General features: G+C 59.0%; 1 protein-coding gene across 1 annotated transcript in view; it reads right to left on the minus strand.

Annotated features, from left to right (window-relative positions):
- The window catches only part of RASA3 (RAS p21 protein activator 3), a 90,392-nt gene that overhangs the window by 59,132 nt on the left and 10,400 nt on the right, over positions 1–20,860 (minus strand). The gene's annotated exons all lie outside the window — the stretch shown is intronic.

Raw genomic sequence — 20,860 nt, forward strand, 5'->3', positions numbered from 1 at the left:
GTGGGTTGCCATTTCCTTCTCCAGGGGATCTTCCCAACCCAGGGATTGAACCTGCGTCTCCTGCATTGCAGGCAGATTCTTTACCATCTGAGCCACCAGGGAAGACCTTAAATTATTAAGATACTCAGAAATTTTAAAACTTCAGTCACCTTTAAGAATACAGCTCAGCAGCATCCTCCGTTAACTACAGCACACTTGCACAATCAACCTCAAGAACTCTTTCATCTCACAAAACTGAAACTCTTCATCCATGAGACAACAAGCCCCATTTCCCCTCCTGCAGCCCACCTTCCAGCTTCTGTCTCTGTGACCCTGACGATCCAGGGACCTCACAGAAGTAGGATCACCACGTTTGCCCTTCTGGGTCCAGCTAACGTCACTCAGTGCCAGGTCCTCAAGGCTCACCCACGTCCTGGCCTGACTCAGTATTCCCTTCTTTCTCGAGGCTGACACTTTGCTTATCTATTAATCCCCAGGTCTCTTTTTATTCTGATTAATTTGACAGTATTAGGTCAAAGTTGGGGCAACAACCAAGGATCACAGAGTCGGGAACGACTGAAGTAACTCGGCGTGCACACACAAACAACAGCGCCAGCGAGAAGTCCAGGGGACCAGCTGTGCCCCTGCCTCCCCTGCGTGCTGGGAGAAAAGGCACGAGCTGCAGGCAGCCTGGTGCCACAAGCCCATGGTGCCTTTGACCCTGGGTCTGACTGGAGACCGCTGGCAAAGTCCCACGTGCTGGGCCCTCTGCCAGGAGCCGGGGTGAGCTTGCTGCGGGCCACCTCGGCCCTTTGCTTGTGGACCAAGTGGGAGCAGAGGGGGCTTCTCCTCCCCTGTAAGAAGGAAGGAAGCCCCTCAAGGAGCTCCTGCCTCCCAGAGGCCTCCTGTTCCCCAGACGCAGGGCCAGGAAGGGGGCCGGGTCTGACACCCAGCACCACCGGAGCAGTCCCAGGCGGCGACACCTGCCAGCACCACCCAGGGGCCGCACCCCCACCCCCGGTTAGAGCTGAAGGAAAAACAACAACAACAGAAACCAAACCGAAACCAGAGCAGAAGTTCCTCAGAGCTCGGCACCCAGAACGGCCACACCTACACCCCACAAACACACTTGACTCTGCTCTCGGGGAAACACGCAGTTTGAGCTTCCTGCCGCAGCCTCTGACGGGCAGAGGCGAGTTTGCGAGCCCGAAGCCTCTCTTTCAAGCTTCTCATTAATGTCATCACTTGGGACGGAGGAGAGCAACAGGGTAAAGAAGTCATGCAATAACCAAGTGGATGTTTTCTGTGCCAATAAATCGAGCGTTCTGAGGCTTCCTAGCAGCCCCGGCTGCAACCTGAACACACACACCTGCTGCACTCCGGGACCTGCCACACACGTGCCTGGGACCCCAGGCCTCCCCTCTGGGCCTCAGCTTCTCAACCATGAGGCGTGAGGACACACGTCCCAGGTTCCTCTAACTCAAAAGCTTCTGTGGGGTTTTCCTGTGGGAATCGTCAGGGAATCATCAGTGACTCAGATGGTGAAGAAAAAGAAATAACCAATGAATGTTTTCCTACGATTACCCCCATGACACCTCAATGCTGCAAGGCCCTGGACACCAGGCCACTCTAGGGGAGTTGGGCATAGAAACACAGACAAGCCGAGAAGGGTGCGTGATTCCAGGCAGCTTCCAGCCCCGTCATGAAGTGTCTAGAGACAGATTTTCCAGAGGCTCCTGGCAGATGCAAGCACTCACATGTACTCACGCAGGTGCATGCAGACCGTGACGAAACGCATCCGAAGGGGCCCATAGACTTCCTGCCCGCTTCCCGAACTGCTGCTCACAAACCTTCCCCCGAAACCACTCTGACTTCCCTGCTGACACTGCTAGGATGTGACTGCACTTCCTGTTGGAATTTTTTTTTTTTTTGCAAGAAATGAGATATTTAGCTGCAAGTGCCTGTGTTTCTTAAAAGTAGAATTAAATCTTTTTTAAAAAGTTTTACTGGAGATGGCCTCTAGTGGAAAACACAGGGCGGGGATTTTTCCTGTTTATTCTCCTAAGAACCTCAAAACACAAGCAGCAGCAGTTGACACTTCTCTTCAAGAACAGAAGAGATGGAAGTGCCTTCTCTGAACAACCAGTTAAAACTGTGAGATGCTGAGCATGGCCTCCCACCCCCCACCCCACCGCCATGGTTACAGAAACATCCTGGTTGCTATGACGATGGCAACATCAGAGACCAGCCAGGCACCTGAGCCAATGTTAACAAGTGACTCAGGCCAGGAGGGCTGGGAGGAGGCCCGTACCCCATCTGGCCACGTCGTCCGCCTGGCCCTGCACCTGGGGACCCTGCCATGGCCACAGGGCAGGGGCGGGTCCCGGCCTCACTGGAGCAGAGGACGTCTCTTCCATGTGCGTCCCTTATACCACAGGCTGGAGGTCGTTTTCCTCCTGACTACAGATTATGGGGCCTTTTCGCCCCTCAAATAAGAAGATAGATGTGTTCTTTTTTCTCATGTGTGGAGCTGTTTACCTAAGAAGGCAAAGCCACTCCTGGTATTCAGTAGGTGCTGACTATTTGATAAATGAATGGATGGATAAATGCCTGCAAAGAAAAAGGAAAGTAAACTCTGGTTTCATTCTAAGAGCCAAATAAGTCACATTACCAAACGTGTTCCTCCTGTTAACCACGACTCCAAAATGTATACTGTTCACCCAGAATGACTGTCTGCTGGTGGCTTTGATCCAGACAGCAAATTTGTGCCAAGTATCATCTCTGAATGCTGAATTTACTGACAGACATAAAAGGTGGCACCTAAAAACCAGTAATAAATCAGCGCTGAAGCAGCAAACCTGTTTCTAATTAAGGCATCAGGCCGTGGTTCCTGGCCACTGCTGGCCACGCTCCCCGCACACTCCAGGTGATCACAGCCAGAAAGACCCAGCCCCGCAGACGGCTAGTCTCCAGCCTGACCTGGCAGAGGCGCGGGCCTCCTGCGGGCTGTGGGTGGTCTCCACAGCTTCACCAGGTTCAACCCAGACCAGGAAGCCCACTGCCCTGCAGGGGCAGCAGTGTGGTCTGCACCCCAAGAGGCTGTTGCTGGTCCAGCCGGCCCACCCCCACGTCCACAGGCTCCCCTCCGAGCGGCTCTGACCTCGGCTGCTGCCCTCACCCGCCCCCGGGAAGACGCCCAGCAGTGAGCCGGGGCCTCAGATCTGCCGTGTCCACGAAGCACGGGACCTCTGCTCTGCCCTACTACGCAGGCTGGTCCTCAGCTCAGCTACAGGCCAAAGTCTGTAACCACACGTGACCAGCCACAGGAGCCCCAGACCCTTGTCCTTCGGAGACAGCCCTCCCCAGCCCTCCCCACGCACAGGGGCAGGACCCGGTGAGGGAGACACAGCCCCCGGGCTCCCGTCTCTCTCTCCAAGTGCCTATGGGGCTGTGGAGTCTGGCGGCCAGTGTAGCTCCTTGTAACCACATAAACGCCCATTTCCCGCCAGAGATCAGTTTCATTCTATTTCCTTGAATATGTTTTTAACTGCCTTGCTATTTTCTTTTAACACTTGATATTAAATAGAACAGCTTCTCAGATGGTTCAGGGGTAAAAAGACCCTGCCTGCCAACACAGTAGACACACACAACAGACGCAGGTTGGTCCCTGGGTCGGGAAGATGCCCTGGAGGAGGAAACGGCCCCCACTCCAGTATTCCTGCCTGGGATACTCCATGGACAGAAGAGCCTGGTGGGCCACAGTCCATGGGGTCGCAAAGAGTTGGACGACTGGGCGACCGAGCACACACACACATTAAAAGAACGAACATCCCCACAATCAGATGAGGCTAGATTTCTGAATCAAGCTACAGGCAGCCTCCTCTAGCGCAGGCTGATTTACAAGCCAGGAGGGCTCCGGGCTGAGCTGCCTAACCCAGAGCACACGACCAAGGTGCTGACCCAGAGCAGCAAGGTCAGCTCCAGGTACTGGAGTGGGGGGGCATACCCAGGACGTAGGAAGCCTTGCAAACCTGCATCTCAGATCTCCCCCAATTTCCAAAAAGAACCGGTGACAACATGAAAGACAAGAATAAAATAAGGCTGCTAGAAGGAAATTAAAGTCTAACATATGGTAGGAGAGAGGAGAGCTACACCTTCCAGCCCACTGTGAGTGGGTCAATGACACACCCGGGCGCTGAGTCCCCAGGAGCTAATGAACACGTGGAAACGGCAGAACACACAATTCTCAGGATTTACCAAAAAATGAAACACACCAGCTCTCCAAGAAGAAACACTATGAAAAGACAGGCAGGCATGTCTTCCGAGAAACTGTTATAGAAGATGCAGAAACGCCCTCCGGGGCTCTTCTCTGCACTCGGGTGGGGACGCAAGTGACGACCTGTGACAAGCACGCAGCACAGGAGGGGCCAGTGATGGCCCCCCAGGCAGCCAGGGGCCCCGGGAAGAGACCGATGGGGCTCTGTTCCCTGCACGGACACCACAGAGTCGCCCCTTGGACTCTGGGCCACGAGGCAGAGGGACCCCAGAGCCTCTGGTCACCAGCTCCTCACCGTGAGCCACAGTCACGCCTGCTCCCACTTCCTCTCTGCATCCAGCACGGCTGGGCAGACGGGGAGCACTCCCGAAACCTGTGTTCCAGCGAGTCAAGGAGCGAACCTGTGATGACCTGGTCTGCTGGGCACTGACCACGTGGCAGCCTCTCCCCAGACACACAGCACGGGGCGTCATAGCTCCTGTGCCGCCCCTCCTGGGGGGACTCCCATGTCCCTCCCTCCGGTCTGGGCTGGCCTCAGGGCCCTGACAGACCAGTGGCAACTGCAGGGCTTCCTGGGGAAGGTCAGAGCCACAAGCCTCCACCCTGGCCGCTGGACCCTGGTGCTCTGTGCCTGGAGCCACAGGCCAGGCCCCGCTACCATGCAGGTGACCCAGGAAGCCCTGGCTGGCCTGACCTTCCAGCATCCCACACGGTGACAGAGGCTTCAAGAGCCCGCAGGGCAGCCTGCCCACCAGAGCTCCTTCCCGGCTGCATGTCCAGCCCGTACGCTGCCCTGATGTCCTGAGAGGTGACGGTGCAGCGCTCAGATGCTCAGGTGCTCGGGCTAAGTGGCACCTCCCCACCCCACCCACGGTGACGACCCAAAGGTGCGAGGCACCAGCTGCAGTGCACCCAGGAGGCCCTGGGCGTCCCCCCGGGTGAGGAGACCCTGCCCTGCGCTCCTGGTGCATCTGACTCGGACGCAAAGGCCCTCCGACTTGAGAATGATGACCGTGCAGCGGGGAAACGAGGGCTCCAGCGGGCCATGGGCAGCTGGGCCAGGGCACGGGCACACTGCAGTGGGCGACCCTCGGGCCGGCTGTCCCCACGCGGTGACTTCAATTCTGAATTACCTGACGCTGGTGGTTTCACACGTTTCTAATTCCCAACTCTCAAGCCTTTTGCGAACTCAGAAGGTCAGTCGTGCTGGGCCACGTCTCCACCATGATGGTCACTGGCCAGGTTGGGGCGGCCCCGCCCAGGGGCCCTGCCTGCCCTCCTGCGCTGAGACCAGCAGAGTTTATCTCATCACCACCTAGGCCTTGCGGAAGCATCCCCCAAGTACAAGCACGAGCCCAGGCCATGCGGGGGCGCCCCTCCTGCCTGAGGCCTCCTCCCACCCCAGAAGCTTCCGTCTCCTCCATGGCCCAGGCACAGGTCACCTTGAGTGCTGGGCATCTCCGGCTGAATGGATGGTCCTGTGGGGCCGAGGGAGGGGAATCTGGGGCACAGGTCCGCGCACCCCTGCAAGTACAGGGCGCGGAGCGGGCACCACCCTCCAGGCTCCCCGGCCCAGTGCCCCCACACCTGCAGAAGCCCCCAGCGTCTGAGCCAGCGGGAACACATGGGCTGCAGGGGCGGGTGAGGGCCCCCCACCCTGCTGCCCTTCGCGGCACCTCACGTAGCCGCTCCCGGAAGAGCCCGCAGACCACCTGCCCACCCGGAGCGCTGCTCTCTCTGGGCTGCCAGTAAGGGGTCCTCGGGGTCAAAAGGCAAGTGTCACTGAGGCTCCAGAGGAAAAGAGCCACAGGCACAAAGTAGCTGGGTGGGGGTCACGCTCAGGCCGGTTTTGTGGACAACACACCCCCAGAATCACTTAGATCTTCTATCTGAACTGAATTCAACATATTCAGCACCTGAAACACAAAACGTTAGGTACCTTTGCTTTCACTTAGATGCCGGTCTTTTCCCAATGAGAAAAAAAGGGTATGCTATTATTTTCTTGTGCTTTTCTAATTAAGCCAGAAATAAAAATAGTGTTCTTGGACAACAACTCAGTCCTGAAATAAAAGCTGTGAAATTAAGTCAGGGGAAAAAGAAACCACGCATCTCCTTTATTTTATAACGTTGTGGTGAACAGGTATTTCTGACTCCCTGGAAACTGAAATTTTGTGCCTCTGTTTAGGAAATACTTTTTCACCTAATGCTGCATTTCTAAGGGCTGCTAAGACCAGCAAAGAGGAGGGTGTTTATGGCTGTCTCCCCGGCCTGGGGACACACCTAGGCAGCCTCCTAACGAGCCTGCCCGGATGACGGGACCTGGAGCTGGACCTGCCGTCGGGCATCAGGAGCCCAGCAGGCATGTGAGGGGCGTGGGGGCACGCGGGCCCCGCCCTTCAGGGTCCCTCGGGGGCAGGACACACGGGAGAGGGCTGGCACATACGCTCAGTCAGGCCACAGCCCTGTCACAGGCCCCCACATCCTCCCACACCATCTGACAGGTGTGGGGGTCACACGGGGGCCTCCGCCCACACCCTGGCCTGGACCAGCCTCAGGGAGTGACACCCGTCACTGGCATCCCTGGCACCCACGCCTCATCTGGGCCCCTCAAAGAAGGAGCAGGGACTGCAATAGCTGGGTGTCCTCCCAGAAACCGCATACTGTGACCGCCTGCTTCGACAGGCCTGAACACATCTGTAAACTGCAAATCCCCCAATTAATTTTCACATACCAAGCTCAAAAAGAAGCTTCTGGAAAACAAACTAAGGAAGCTACTTAAGTCAATAGGGTCGAGGATGCCCTTATGTGAGACACCGTGACAACTCAAACAGGAGCTGAAGCCAGATTGTTGCAGCTTCATCCCAAGTCAGGGCCCCCCAGCTCGGCTCCACAGACCCTCCACCCTCTAGTCCTTCATGCGTTACTAACTGCACGGGGATTTCCAGGAGGTTATCAGGAAATGGCATGGGATAAGGAGTCAAGGTAGCTGAGAGGGAGAAGGAGATAAAAGAGATGGCAGGGGTATCACAAGATGCTGTTTTAATGCAACAAACTAAGGTGAAGACAGCATGGAAACTTCCGGAAGAATGAGGCCTCCTGGACTCGAGCTCCCCAAGGGCAGGGAGGCCACCCCCTGGGGTCCCTGAGCCTCTGGGCAGGATCAGGAGGTGCCGGGACACAGACAGTGCAGAACAGAAAACAGACCACAAGACGTGCCTCCACGACCTCAGATGGGGAGGGGACCCAGGAAGAGCCAGGAAAGGGGTCCAATGCCTGGCAGTGGACATGGACGAGACACCCCACAGCTGGCCGTCCCCCCACAGCCGTCTTACAGGTGCGAGGGTCTACAGGTGTGTACCTGCATGCTTTGATTTTTGTTTTTTAACAGAAAAATGTATTGAGATAGGGTCAGCAGACCACAAAATTCACCCATTTAAAATGAACGATTTAATGTTTCTAGCACATTCACAGGTTTGTGTGCAACTAGCTCAGTCGGTAAAGAATCTGACTGCAGTGCAGGAGACCCGGGTTCGATCCCTGGGTTAGGAAGATCCTCTGGAGAAGGAAATGGCAACCCACTCCAGTATCCTTGCCTGGAAAATCTCATGGACAGAGGAGCCTGGTGGGCTTCAGTCCACGGGGAGCAAAGAGTCAGACACGACTGAGCAACTAAGCACGTCACCCCTCACACCCCCTCCCTCCCCCTACCCAGGTCCAGGCAACTTTGTTCTGCCCAGGGGCCCCTGTGGTCTGACTGGGTGTCAGTTCAGGGCTCAAGTGCCCCCCTCACATCAGCAGGTCCCATCCCATTTTCACTGCTCAAGTGTGTTCACTGGTCCACAGTTTGTAACTTTCACACACATCTATCGAACTGCCAGGCCGACCACCGCATTTGAAAACGCTCCTTCCCAGATTCTTGCTAGAACCGAGTCATCAAAACTGTGCACCTGTCTAGTCTGAGAGGTAAAAATGCTGTGTGCTCTGCTGTCCATTTGTTACAAAAGGCTCTTATTGTAGGACCCGATTCCATTCCATTTATTCGGGGCTCAAAGCCGCTCCCAGCCTCTCTCCTGTCCTTCTTCCCCCTCCTCGGCAGGACAAGTTCCCCCACACCCACCCTGCCGAGCTGGCACCCCAATTCTGACGGAACCGTGAAGACGAGGTGCCGGGAGCTGAGATCTCGGCTGTCAAGTTCTGACCTTTCCAAGTGTGTGTGCACCTACGCTCCTGACTAGCTCCAACACCCTGTGGGGTGCGGCCCGGAGGGGCTGAGGACCCCACGGCCAGAAGCTGCCAGTGGTCCGCCAGCCGGGGTGCAGATTCCTGGATTCTGACCAGCAGAACATTCCTAAAAGTTGGCATTAGCGTTATTTTGGATTCCAGGAGGGAAGACAATCTGGAAAATATGATTTTGGGGAAAGTCGCCAAGGGCACTGTGGCCGTGGGCCCGCCAGGCTCGGCAAGCAGGGGCGGGCACCTGGCCTCCATCCGCAGAGGGAGGATCCAGCTTTGTTTTCCAGAAGTGATCCAAAGTTGACCCCACCGTGTCTACTCTGGTGCTACTTTTGCTTTTCTTTCTTTTTTCCCACACCTTTCTCTGAAATAGTCCTGGCTAGAAGTTGAGAAATGAAAGTTCTTAGATGTTAACAAAAGATTAAAAAAACCATTTTCTTTCTTATAAATTCAGAACTTGCACTAGTACATCTGGTATAAAACACAAAGTTTTGGAAAGAATTTTAAGTGCAAGGTGTTCCTTCACCCTTTGAGCCTAGCCTGGGGGGGGCCACTGCCCAGACCCTTTCAGACGGGGGGACCCCGAGGTCCGAGACACCGGCCAGACCTCACCCAGGTCAGCTGTCTCTGTGCTTACCTCCGGAGTGTGGGGGCCTTGGAGGGCCTGAACCCCACACCCTCTGCGCTCAGCACACCCCACCCCCCGCATCCGCAGCAGCTCCTGTTCCAGTCGGGACGTCTCTGGGAAGGACGGCAGCCACGACACAGCCGGTCTGCTCACTCGCGTGACCTCCAGCAGGCATGCGGGACCTGCGTGAGCGCGCGTGTTGCACGCCGGCCGCGGCAGCTCCACTGGAGCAGCACTGACCAGAACCCTGGCAGGCGTCTCGTTCTCACAGCAGACCTGCCGCAACGAGGCACAGCCCTCAGCTGGGCCCCTGAGGACTCCTGAGGCCCACAGCCCTGGTCCTCAAGCCTCTGCCATTTCGCGGAGGTCACCTGTACCCGCGGTGCCAGCCCCGCCCCCCACCCCCCTGTTCAAGACACCAGGCTACTCTCAGCAAACAGGCGAGCAAGGAATATGCTTGATACTAATGGGCCCACTCAGAGGTCAGGGGGCCTGGGCCTGCAGGAGGACCTTGGGCTCATTACCCGTCTTTTCTTGGATGAGCAGGAACCCTGTGGCCAGCCACATGCACCGCCTCGCAGAGGAATCAGGAGGCGGAAGAGGGCACCCTGAAAGCGGGAAGAGGCAGCTGGACTGCAGCCGGGGCTCCGCACCCAGAGACCAGGGGGCAGCTCCTTGGAGCCATGGAGGTGGGGAGGCTGGGAGGCAGAGGGCGCCCCGGAGGCGGGACCCCTGCAGGCGGCGAGGGGCGCAGGAGGAGCAGGCCAGGAGAGGCTGGAGGCTGGCTGAGCCAGAGGAGGCGGGACACCCCAGGGAACATTCCGGAACACAGGCTTCACTGTGCCTGAGGCCACAAGAAGAGAAGCAGCTGGAAGACACACAGGTCAGGGGCGGGGGAGGCGGGACCTCACCAGGGGTTCACAGAATGAAGTAATAAAAGCTTCAGAACTACTTCTAAAGGGTTGCAGGCTCTGTGCTCAGCCATGATTCATCCACACGAGTGTCTCCTGGGCAGGAAGTGTCTCCTGGGCGGGAGGGCAGCAGCAGGGTCCAAGACCCACCAGCCAGCTGGGACCACGTGTCTCCTGGCAGGAGGGGAGGGGGTGAGTGTGTGTGTGCCCCCAGGGTGGGGAAGGGGGCCCGTGTGCCTCGGGGGTTGGAGGGTCCATCACTGACCAGCAGAGTCAAATGACCTGATAGCCACTGCCTGCCTCGCAGCCTCTCCGGGCGCAGCCACCCAACACCCACTTGCCAGGGAACCAAGGCCCAGAGCCACCAGGCAGATTTGAACCAAGGGACTTCTGGGCTGCTGCCCATGCTGCAGGTGCCTCTTAGTCAGAAGGCCGCGTGTCTGAGACACGAGCTGAGTCCACCTCCTCTGGAGCTGGAGGACTGGGTACTCAGCGTCTTCCGGGCTGTGGCTGCCAAGCCGGGGCTTTCCGATGTGACTCCATTCCTCTGACAACGGCTGCTCGCCGGCTGGTGGAGGCTTCCCGAGAAAGAGCCCAGTGTGCGCCCCTGGGCGCGAGAGGCCACCGAAGCGAGGTCCAGGACGGTCCCGATCACGGCGGCATCCCCGACCAGCAGGGCAGGCCTCCAGGCCAGGATGCTGAGCTCCATGCCGGGCCGAGCCTCCGCAGTGCGGCTCCCGAGCCCGGTCACTCCCACTGTAGATTCGCCAGTCACCGGGGACGGACAGGCGCTGGCCGCAGCAGGGGTGGAGCCTGCCAGGGACTCACCCTCACTCTTGCCCTCAGGGCTCCATGCAGGCCTGACACAGCCGCTCCCCCGAGAAGCCCCGTCGTCATCCCTTTTGGTTCGGGGAGCAGAGTCTCTGTGGATGACTAGAGGTCCCGAGAAACACACAGACAGCAGAGGGCAAGGCTGTGGACTGGCTGCCCAGGAGCTGTATGTGGCTCCGGGTCATCACGGGTCAACGGCCCTGCCCAGAGCAGCGGCCGGGTCAGGGCCCCGCAGAGCTCACCAATCAGCGTGCCCACCGCTGCGGGAGCCAGCAGGTGCAGAGCAGGCTGACCAGCGCACATGCAGCAGGACCCAGGCCCCAGGTCGTGGCCCCTGCTCTGTCCCTGGGCACCGACCGGGCTGCAGGCTGAGTGCTGGGTGGGGGCGTGTCCAGAACCGAGGCCTCCTCCAGGTGGTTCTCATCCCATCAGAGCGTGAGGGTCTGAGAGGCCTGCAGGCGCCAACAAGCAAGAAGAATCCCGGGATCCAGGCCCGGTAGGTCTGTTCCAAAGACCTCGCTTCTCCCATGGGAGCTGGGCTCACGGACCCAGCCCAGGGGTGGGCTCCTGCCATGTGCAGCCAAGATAGGCCCGGAGCCCCACAGTGCAGCCTCAGAGCCCCAGGCCCACCTGCTGCCCGCCCAGCTTCCGTGAGCACGGGCTGAGAGCCTCGCAGAAGCGCCTCCCTGGACCCCGGCTGTCGGGGATGCTGGCGACCTCCAGGAGTGCCGTGCCCACTCCAGCGACCCACCCGCAGAGACGGCCTGTAATCTGCTGCTTGCAGAGAGCCGCAAGCCAAGCCCAAGCCAGCCACCGGGTCTGAGTCTTCGTGGCAGTTTTAGGACAGGAGGAAACAGTAAAATTAAGACTTTGGTTTTTCCTTTCTCATTCATTACTGGAAAGACCAGCCAAGAGCGAGATCAGGTTCCACGTCAGAGAGGGCGGCATGGCTGTGCCCCCAGCAGCGAAGGCCTGCTGGCTGTCCAGGGCGCGAGCACGCAGCCGCTGTCACTCAGACAGAGATCAGTGTTCTTACATAATCACATCCGTCGTTTGTTTAGTTCACTGACAGCTTAGAAGTCCTCCCGCATTCTGCAGGTTATTCACAATAGTTTCCAAAATGTTGCTCACGCCCGGCAGCTGGGAGAGGGGGTGGGGTGCGGGGTGAGTCCTCAGCCCTGTGCCCATGTGGAGCAGGTGCACACTCCGTGGAGGACGGCTGTGTCGTGCCTGGACCCACAGCAGCCTTATAATCCATCTGGAATTTGTCTATTATGGTTAGAGTTAGGATGTAACTTATTTCAAGCCAGACGGCCAAAGAAGGCAACGTCACATTCTCCAGGGAATCACAGTGTGTCTCTGTTATGAATTAGGTGCTCATATGTGTTCTGATCTGCTCCATGTCCTCTGCAATACTGTCTTATCTGTTAGGAACCTAGGAATATCTACCCAACATTTTAGAGTCGATCACATCTGTCCACTAAAGGAGACACACACGCAAGCTAACACTTCCACCCCTCATCCACCCAAGGGGACAGCACACTTCCATGACTCGCTTCCACGCACAGCTCGCCCACCCCAGAGAGCAGGGCCTCCACGCAGACAGCGGGCACACAGCCCTTCACCTCTTACACAGTCTTTCCCGGCTTAAATCTCACGACACCTAATAAACTGAATGCTCCACATTCACTCTTTAATTTATTCTTATCTGAATTAAACCACCCACTGCCCACTCACGGTGTACTGCACCCGAGCAGAACACGGGACTTTACGGAAACCCCTCCGGCCGCGCCACTGGCCGGCCGCGTGCCGTCCAGGCCGAGCACCACCCCCCGCCCCGGAGCGACTCCTCTCAGCACTCACGTTTTTAGCTCCAGAATCTGAGCCTTGGCTGGCCTAGCCTGCCTGCTTGCTAACCAACCACGGCCCAGTTCACCACTTTTCATGAACTGAAATGACCTGCATTCACAGAAGAGCCCTGCCTAACACCCACCACCGCTTCTGAGAAAGGTGGGGTGCTTCCAGCCACAGGGCTGGGGACCGGGCCAGAAGACCAGAGAGGGCAGAGGTCAGGCCAGGCAGGGAGACGGGGATGAAGGCTGGGAAGGCAGAGGGCAGAGGGCATGTCCCTGAATTAATAACACAGGAAGCAGCTAGCATGGTGTGAGCTGTCAAAACAGCAGAACGACCACCCAGAACTCCTGAAACACAGAGAAAGGGCGCCAAAGAAGCAGAAGCCCACGGCCCACGCACATCCCGAGCACCCACAGCGGAGCCTGGCAGACCTGGCGGCTTGTCCCGTGCCCCCTCCCCGCGCGGCCCTCATGCCACCGCCCAGCCCGTCACTGCCCGTGGAAGGGTCCCCACTCCTGTCCCTGGAGGCCCCACCCTCACCCTCCTGGGGACCCCAAGTGCCAGGTCAGAGTTCAGGCGGCTGCCACCCCACATCCCCGTCGGGAAGCCGGTACACGCCACCCGCAAGATGCTGGCTCCTGTCACCTGCATGCCACCTGAGCCTCTTGCTCCCGCTCAGCCCTCCCAACGTGGGGGCTGACATGGTCACCACACCATGGCTCTCCTGGGGCTGGAACCTCGGGGAGAGGCGCCTGCCGAGCGTCCACTCCCACTGGGTCCACAGCGGGTGTCATGACCCCCAGTGACAATGAAAGCCCTTCAGCGTGTGCATTTCTGAGCCACCCCAAAGGTCCGATGTAAGTCAGAGTCCTTGCACAAAATCCTGGTTCCACAATCATCACAGGGAAGGTCCACTCCATCACAGGGAGGCGTCCAGCACACTGAAGCGGCAGCGAGTGGGCAGGTCACCATTCCCTTCAGAGCTGCATGTATGGTCAGGGCAGACCCGGATCCAGACGCGGAGCATGGCGCCCACAGCCTGACAGGGTCAGAATCCCAGGGCGCTCCCAGGGACATGCCTCTGCAGAGCCCATGGCCGGCCAGACTCCTGGCTCTGTGAGTGGCCGCAGGACGTCTGGCGGCTTCTCTTTGGTCCAAACCTCCAGCACTGAGGTCTGGGTAGACAGCAGGCGCTCTCCAGCGCCGAGGTCTGGGTAGACAGCAGGCGCTCTGCAGCGCCGAGGTCTGGGTAGACAGCAGGCGCTCTGCAGCGTCGAGGTCTCAGTAGACAGCTGGCGCTCTGCAGTGCCGAGGTCTGGGTAGACAGCAGGCGCTCTGCAGTGTCGAGGTCTCTGTAGACAGCTGGCGCTCTGCAGTGCCGAGGTCTGGGTAGACAGCTGGCGCTCTGCAGTGCCGAGGTCTGGGTAGACAGCAGGCGCTCTGCAGTGCCGAGGTCTCGGTAGACAGCTGGCGCTCTGCAGTGTCGAGGTCTCTGTAGACAGCTGGCGCTCTGCAGCGCCGAGGTCTGGGTAGACAGCAGGCGCTCTGCAGTGCCGAGGTCTGGGTAGACAGCAGGCACTCTGCAGCGTCGAGGTCTCGGTAGACAGCTGGCGCTCTGCAGTGCCGAGGTCTGGGTAGACAGCAGGCGCTCTGCAGTGCCGAGGTCTGGGTAGACAGCAGGCGCTCTGCAGTGTCGAGGTCTCTGTAGACAGCTGGCGCTCTGCAGTGCCGAGGTCTGGGTAGACAGCTGGCGCTCTGCAGTGCCGAGGTCTGGGTAGACAGCAGGCGCTCTGCAGTGCCGAGGTCTGGGTAGACAGCAGGCGCTCTGCAGTGCCGAGGTCTCGGTAGACAGCTGGCGCTCTGCAGTGCTGAGGTCTGGGTAGACAGCAGGCGCTCTGCAGTGCCGAGGTCTCGGCAGACAGCTGGTGCTCTGCAGTGCCAAGGTCTCGGTAGACAGCTGGCGCTCTGCAGTGCTGCCACCTTGCTCTCGGTCCACTGCCCCACTCCACTCATTACAGGCTCCTCCCATCAGCCCGGACACCAGGCCAGGCCAGGCCCTCATGGCTCGTTCACAGCCACCTCTGTCTTGACTCTCTCAGAGCTCAGCCTGTCTGCACGGGGCTCCTCACTGACTCTCAACCTCTAGGCGTGTGGGCCCAAGGACACGGGGCTGACATTGTCCCCACTTACGGCTGCTCCAGGTGGAACAGCTAGAACTACAGAACCCTGTGGATGCCACCAATGTGCTTGGGGAAAATTCCAGGGGGCTGGGGTCTCCAGGAAAGATGCGGCTGCATGGCCCGTCCCCACGCCTGCACGCAGGACCGGCCTCCCGGCAACACCATAAAAAGACTCAGCACTTCAAGTACATGCGTGACACTCTCCTTCCAAAGTGGCTGTAACCACACAAGCCGCTCAAAGCCCCTCCGAACTAACAGCAGAGTGTGCTGAGCCTCCGTGCCTGGCCGGGCATCAGGGCCTCCCTGGGGCAGTCTGGGGGCTGTCGACCCCGGGGAGCTGTGGCCAGGTCACTTCGCGCAGTAGCGGCGACTCAACACAGAACACGCCTGGCCTCACTTCTGCTGACAGACTCCCCCTCCCTCCAATTCCAAAGTGGGGAGTGGGAGTGTGGAAGCCGCAGAAGCCAAGAGAGACCAGCTCCTGGGGTCCCGGCTTCTGCGGATGGGGTGCCTCTGCGGGATAGGACTAGCTGGTGCAAATACAGGGGGGCACCCCGTGTCTCCTGGGCGTCAGCTCCATGCTGTGGGCTGCGGCAGGGCGGGGGGACTCCGCCTGGAGAGTGACAGCCTCTGACCCTCAGGAGCCTGGCTGCGGGGGAGGAGGACAGCTGCCCCCCAGTGCTGAGTGCAGCCGGCCTGCAGACGACCGTGCAGGGCGCACCGCGGGGGCCGGCTCAGCTTTGACCAAGCAAGTGAGCAAATCTCAGGCCTTGGGACCCTCAAAACACGACCACGGGGCCCCATTCCGGAGCCACTGCCCTGCGTGGATCCACGCGGGTCGAGGGGCAGAAACTGGAGGAGCGGGTGAAGGTCCCTGTCTTCTCCCACCTCCAGGGGGCCTGCAGCCTTCTCATCCTTGGGGGCAGCAGAGGCTGAGGGTCTCAGAGCAAAGGGTTTCAAAAGGCGGTCCTGCCCCTCGGGGAGGCAGAGGTTCGCCTCGGGGCAGGGCGTGCAAGGGGACACGGCAGGTGGATGGGCAGGGGTGGCAGAGAGCAGGGGCACCAGGGCCAGAGGCCGACAGAAGCTGGAGGCCCTGAGAAGCCTCTCCTGACCGTGGTCCTGGGCAGCGGGCTGAGCAGCACTGGCTTGGATGGTACACCCACAGGACCCAGAGGCTGTGCGTCCCACGCGCTGCAGTGCATAGGTGGGGCTTATTCAGCGTCAGGTCTCCTAAGGGGGTCTCCCCCTCAACAGCCTCGCCTCATTCCCCACACTCTACCCGGCAGCTATGGCTAGGCGGTATCCCCTCAAAGCCCCAGCACCTTCCCTCCATCTGCTGAGGGGTGACGAACGAAAGGAACATCAAACCAGCCTGAAAGACACCCGAATCCCTGCCGCCCATCAGGAAAAACCACGTTGCTTTTAACAAACTTCTAAGAGAGAAATAGACGAGTGAGAAAGCCAGGTTGTAGCCCGTGTCGCCCATATTTCAGGACTACGACTGTCTACTAGAGACTTGCTGGCTAGCACGCTATTCCTGAACTTACCCATGACGCCCAGCAGACACCGAGGCCTGGGGACTCTGCATGACTTGCCGTTTGCTACCGCACGAGGAGGCCAAACCGCAGTTTATCTGAGGAGCTTAAAATCAATTTCCCCTGATCACGTGCTGACGTCTGTTCTGGATTTCCTGGGGTTTCCTTTATTAGACTTGAGCCCACGTCTATCTTGGAAAGGACTCTGGGTCACCTCAGCCTTTCTCATATAAGGGAGGACAGTTAAAGGCAGAGGAACTGTGGAAGTGGGCGTGTCCCACTCTGGGGCCCTCAGGGAAGGACCACAAAACTGCTTATGCTGCACAACGGGCCAGGGCCTCATCCCACCTCTAAAAAATGCCTTGCTCTTGGTTGGTCTTCAAACTTCATGGCCCCAATGAGTGGAACCTTATTATACATTTGATTATATTTATCAAAGCAACTTGTTTTGCTTCACTCTTCACTAGCCTTTGTTTTCTCTTACCCATTAATAAAGTTGGGGCAAGTTTCCGGAATGAGCTGAGAGGGGGTTGAACATGTCCTCCACCCTGTCTGGTGTTGACGCCTCAGTAGTCCCATTTCCAAGTGCAAGAGAAGCAGATCCCCCGAAGTCACCCGTGAATGACCCCCACTCACTGAGGACTGGAGACTGAAGCTGGACGCCCCCTTGGCCAGTGTCCACCTGCACAGAGCAGCCCAGCCCGTGGAGAGGCCGTGGTTGCAGGGGCTCAGCTACAGCAGAACGCCCCAGCCCACCGAGGGCTCCCCTCGCTGGTGGGTGACGTCTACACCTCGTCCCCCACGAGAGACAGGGCAGCGCCCCAGCATCTCCGGGCACAGTCAGCACGGGGGCCACCGTCCACACCCAGCGGGGGCTGCAGAGACCGCAGACAGCACCCCAGGTTTACAAAATAGCTAACTGAGTCATTAACGCCCACTTCTCGTCATGAGAACATCGAGCCACAGAGATAAAACCACAGAATGATCCAGAAAAAAAGTTACAGAATTCAACACATGGTAAATAACATCAACTGTCACCTAAAGTCCCTAACGGGGGCTGTTCTTCCTGTTTCTCCCCAAACACACGCAGCCTCGTGTGAACCTTCCGACCACACCAAGTGCCCCGGGACACACTCAGAAGTCAGAAGCCCACCCCACTTCCTCCGGCCGCTGCCGCCTCGGAAACCGCCTCCTGGCGATGCCGCGGCACCAGCTCCCGCGGGTCCGAGCCGACTGTGAGCTTGTGCTCCTCAGGGGGCTCTTCGCCTTGAAGTCACAGTCGGCGGCCCACAGAAGCACCCGCACTCCAAAGCGAACGTGTGGGCCCAGGACCACGGCCGAGCTGATGGCACCCTGGGGTTCCCTCGTGGGGGCGCCACGCGGCTGGGGAGGTGTGGCCAGGCCCCTGTGCAGACACGAGCCCACCCTCTCCAGCCCGGCCCTCCCAACATGGCCACATCCGCCCCCAGAATCCGCAGCCCAGCCCTGGATCTACTGCTCACGAAAACACCTTTGGCTCAAGAACCCAACGCTGTGATTCCAGCAGGTCTGAACCCTTCTGAGCCCTCTCCTCCCAGTGAAGGGAGGGAGGGGAAAGACATGACAGTTACACTCAACCCTGTAACAATCCTGTGAAATAGCTTTTAGTGCCCTCATTTTAGACGCTAAAGCCGAGGCACACAGAGGTCATGACTTGCCATAGGATACAGAGTAGAAGTGTCCCCAGCTGCCTGGCCACAGGGTCCCTGCACAGGACCCAGGGCCCGGCCCTCCTCGCCCACACCCCGAGCCGTCAGGCAGCACCTGCTGGTCCAACTGCCGGCGTCTCTCCATCACGCAAGCACGGGACCTAGCTGCTCCTTGCCCCCACACTCCTGAGGCGAGGTGGAGAGCGTGAAGGACCCACCGGGTGTTCACGGGGGTCCACCACATCCCCTTCTCCGGGACTCGCCCATGCACAGTCAGGCGCTGCACTGCAGGGGAGGGTCTCCACCCACCGGGTCCACCAGCGTGACGAACAAAAAGTCCCTGAGCATAGCCACCTGTCCCCATGGGGTGGCTGCCTGGCTAGAACTGGGCTCTGAAGGAAAGCAGAAGGTCTAGACACACTGGCCCAGGCACCCGCGGGGACCGTGAGCCTGCAGCGGCCCCTCGGAGCACTCACGGGAGGCTATCGCCCATCCCCAGACGTCTGCTCTCGAGGCAGGAACGAGCGGGCCTCCTGCTGGTTCTGCCCTGCTCCTGGGTGTCGTCTGAGTCACTCAGCTCCCGGAGCCAGCCAGCGCCCCAGGTAGGGGCCTCCCAGAAGACCGATCCCTCACGTCGCCCCCGTCAAGAGCCTCACCTGCAACTCGTGTTCTCCACGGCCATTCCTCTTCTGTCCCCCACCCTGCGCCCTCGATACGAGGACCGCACAGGTGACGAGGGACCCTGAGGAGGAAGAGACAGAAGACCAAAGTGCGGGACCACAGCCGGTCCCGAGCAGGCTCCCCGTCCAGGCTCTACTTTACCTGAGGAGGCTCGCACCTTGGAAACACAGACACACCAAAGGGGACCTACAAGCAGTATCCTGTCCCGCCACCCTCCCGCCTTTGCTCTGCAAGGAGCCTTAGACGCCTTCGGGACGAGACAGCTCTGTCGTCTGCCCGTCTGCCGTGGGGAGCGCCCCCCGGGGCTGTGGGCCCAGGGCAGGGACACCTTCGGACAAGCCGCGCCTTACAACAGAAAGCAATGTGCTCACATTTAGCATATTCTTAATGACAAAAGTAGGCACTGCTCTTGTTCCACGGGGGTCACTGTCTTTAGAAATCTTTGTGCACACAGTTTCTATCATTTCTGAGAATTCTCCAGGTTTGGAAAGCATGCTGTGTGCAGCGCGTGCCGTGCACACATCTCACGGGTCTGTGTGTGCGCTCGTCCATGTGTGTGCACACCTGGGCGCCCACTCCTGGGGGAACAGGAGGAGCAGGCAGATCCATCCAGTCTTCCTCAGTGCCCCCCAAGGCCTGAAAACCCCACTTACTGTTACTCCCAGAACGCATGAGTGTGCAGATGGGTTTGTCTCATTTACCATTCAGTCTGTAAACCCTTGGAAGGCAAGGCCTGAGAAATGCCCGGTTTATGACTCCACAGGCCTGTGTGAAGGTGGTGTCCAGCTACCGTGGGACAGGCAGGGAGGCAAATGTCACCCCACCCTTGGGCCAACTTCACCTAAAGGTCAGTCCAGGGGATTTGGAATCACCCCTGAGATGACCTCTGAGCACCATGTGCAGGGAAAAGAGATCCTGAAAACTAATTTTCCCGCAACCAGTCCTTGTGATTACATCAGGCCAAGCTCAAAGTTCCCGCTGCTGCTTGGGAGTGACCCTGAAAAGCCAGTCCCTTACACTGACCTCCATGTGCTGCCCACCAAGCCACCCCATCCCTGACTCAGAACCAGCACGTGTATTCAGGCCTCTAACATGTCCCAGATCAGACACGCAGCAACTTCCCAGCTGTCCTGATATCTTCTGTCCAAAAGGACGCCTTGACCACTTTCAGGCCCTGTTACACTAAATCTGGACTAAATCCAGACTGGCCTCCAGCACGAGGGGGCTGAAGCGATCCACGTGCTCGGGCCAACAGCTCCTTCTGGCCGCAGAAACTCCTACGTCATGAAACCACACTGGGGTCCTAACCCAGTTAGCCGTAGCAGAGTCAGCTTGGCCGGCAGGAGCGCTTTCGGAACGAACAGACCTAAATTGTTGCAATCACACTGAATCGGGCGCCGGCAGAAAAGACGTAGAGGCCCCCACTCGGGCAGCTCAGCCTGTCCCTCCCCGTCACTCCTGCCGGGAAGGCCGGCCTGTTGGGAAAGACGCTGGCGGAGAGGGAAAGGCCCTGCAGAGAAGGCCGGAACACCCGCCACGAAACGAGCAAACAGAAAGTCCGGAGACTGAAGAAAACCATGGGCACGGGTTTTCTGCCCCCGAGATCCTTTCCTTCCGGTCAGGACGCGCACAAGCACATGCTCGGGTCCAAACGCTGAGAAACTCCTTCTCCAGATATGGAGGCGGAGCCGAGCAGAGCAGGAAATGATGAACAGAAAAAGGAAAGCCATGGACTCCAGACGGATGGGGCCAGCTGGGCTCAGGAGGCGCAGGGTCCTCTGGCCGCCCCTCCCGATGCCTGGGAGGCATCACAGAGGAGTCGCCAGGTCTCAGGGCACAGCCAGGAGAGCTGGGGTGGTCAGGCAGCTGCAGCCCACCCAGCTTGGGGCTCGGGTCCCACCAGGCAGGGTGCCCGCTTCCAGGGAGCTGGGCTCCGCACGAGGGCAGGCGGGCAGGAAACAGGAGCCTCACACTGGGGGGCCCCAGCTCCCCACCCACCACAGCTCATGCGCCCTGCTCACGGTGCTTCCCTCGCCTTAACCAAGTTCTCTCACTTGATCCCGT

Source organism: Cervus elaphus, chromosome 30, assembly GCF_910594005.1.
Source record: "Cervus elaphus chromosome 30, mCerEla1.1, whole genome shotgun sequence".
NCBI lineage: Eukaryota > Metazoa > Chordata > Mammalia > Artiodactyla > Cervidae > Cervus > Cervus elaphus.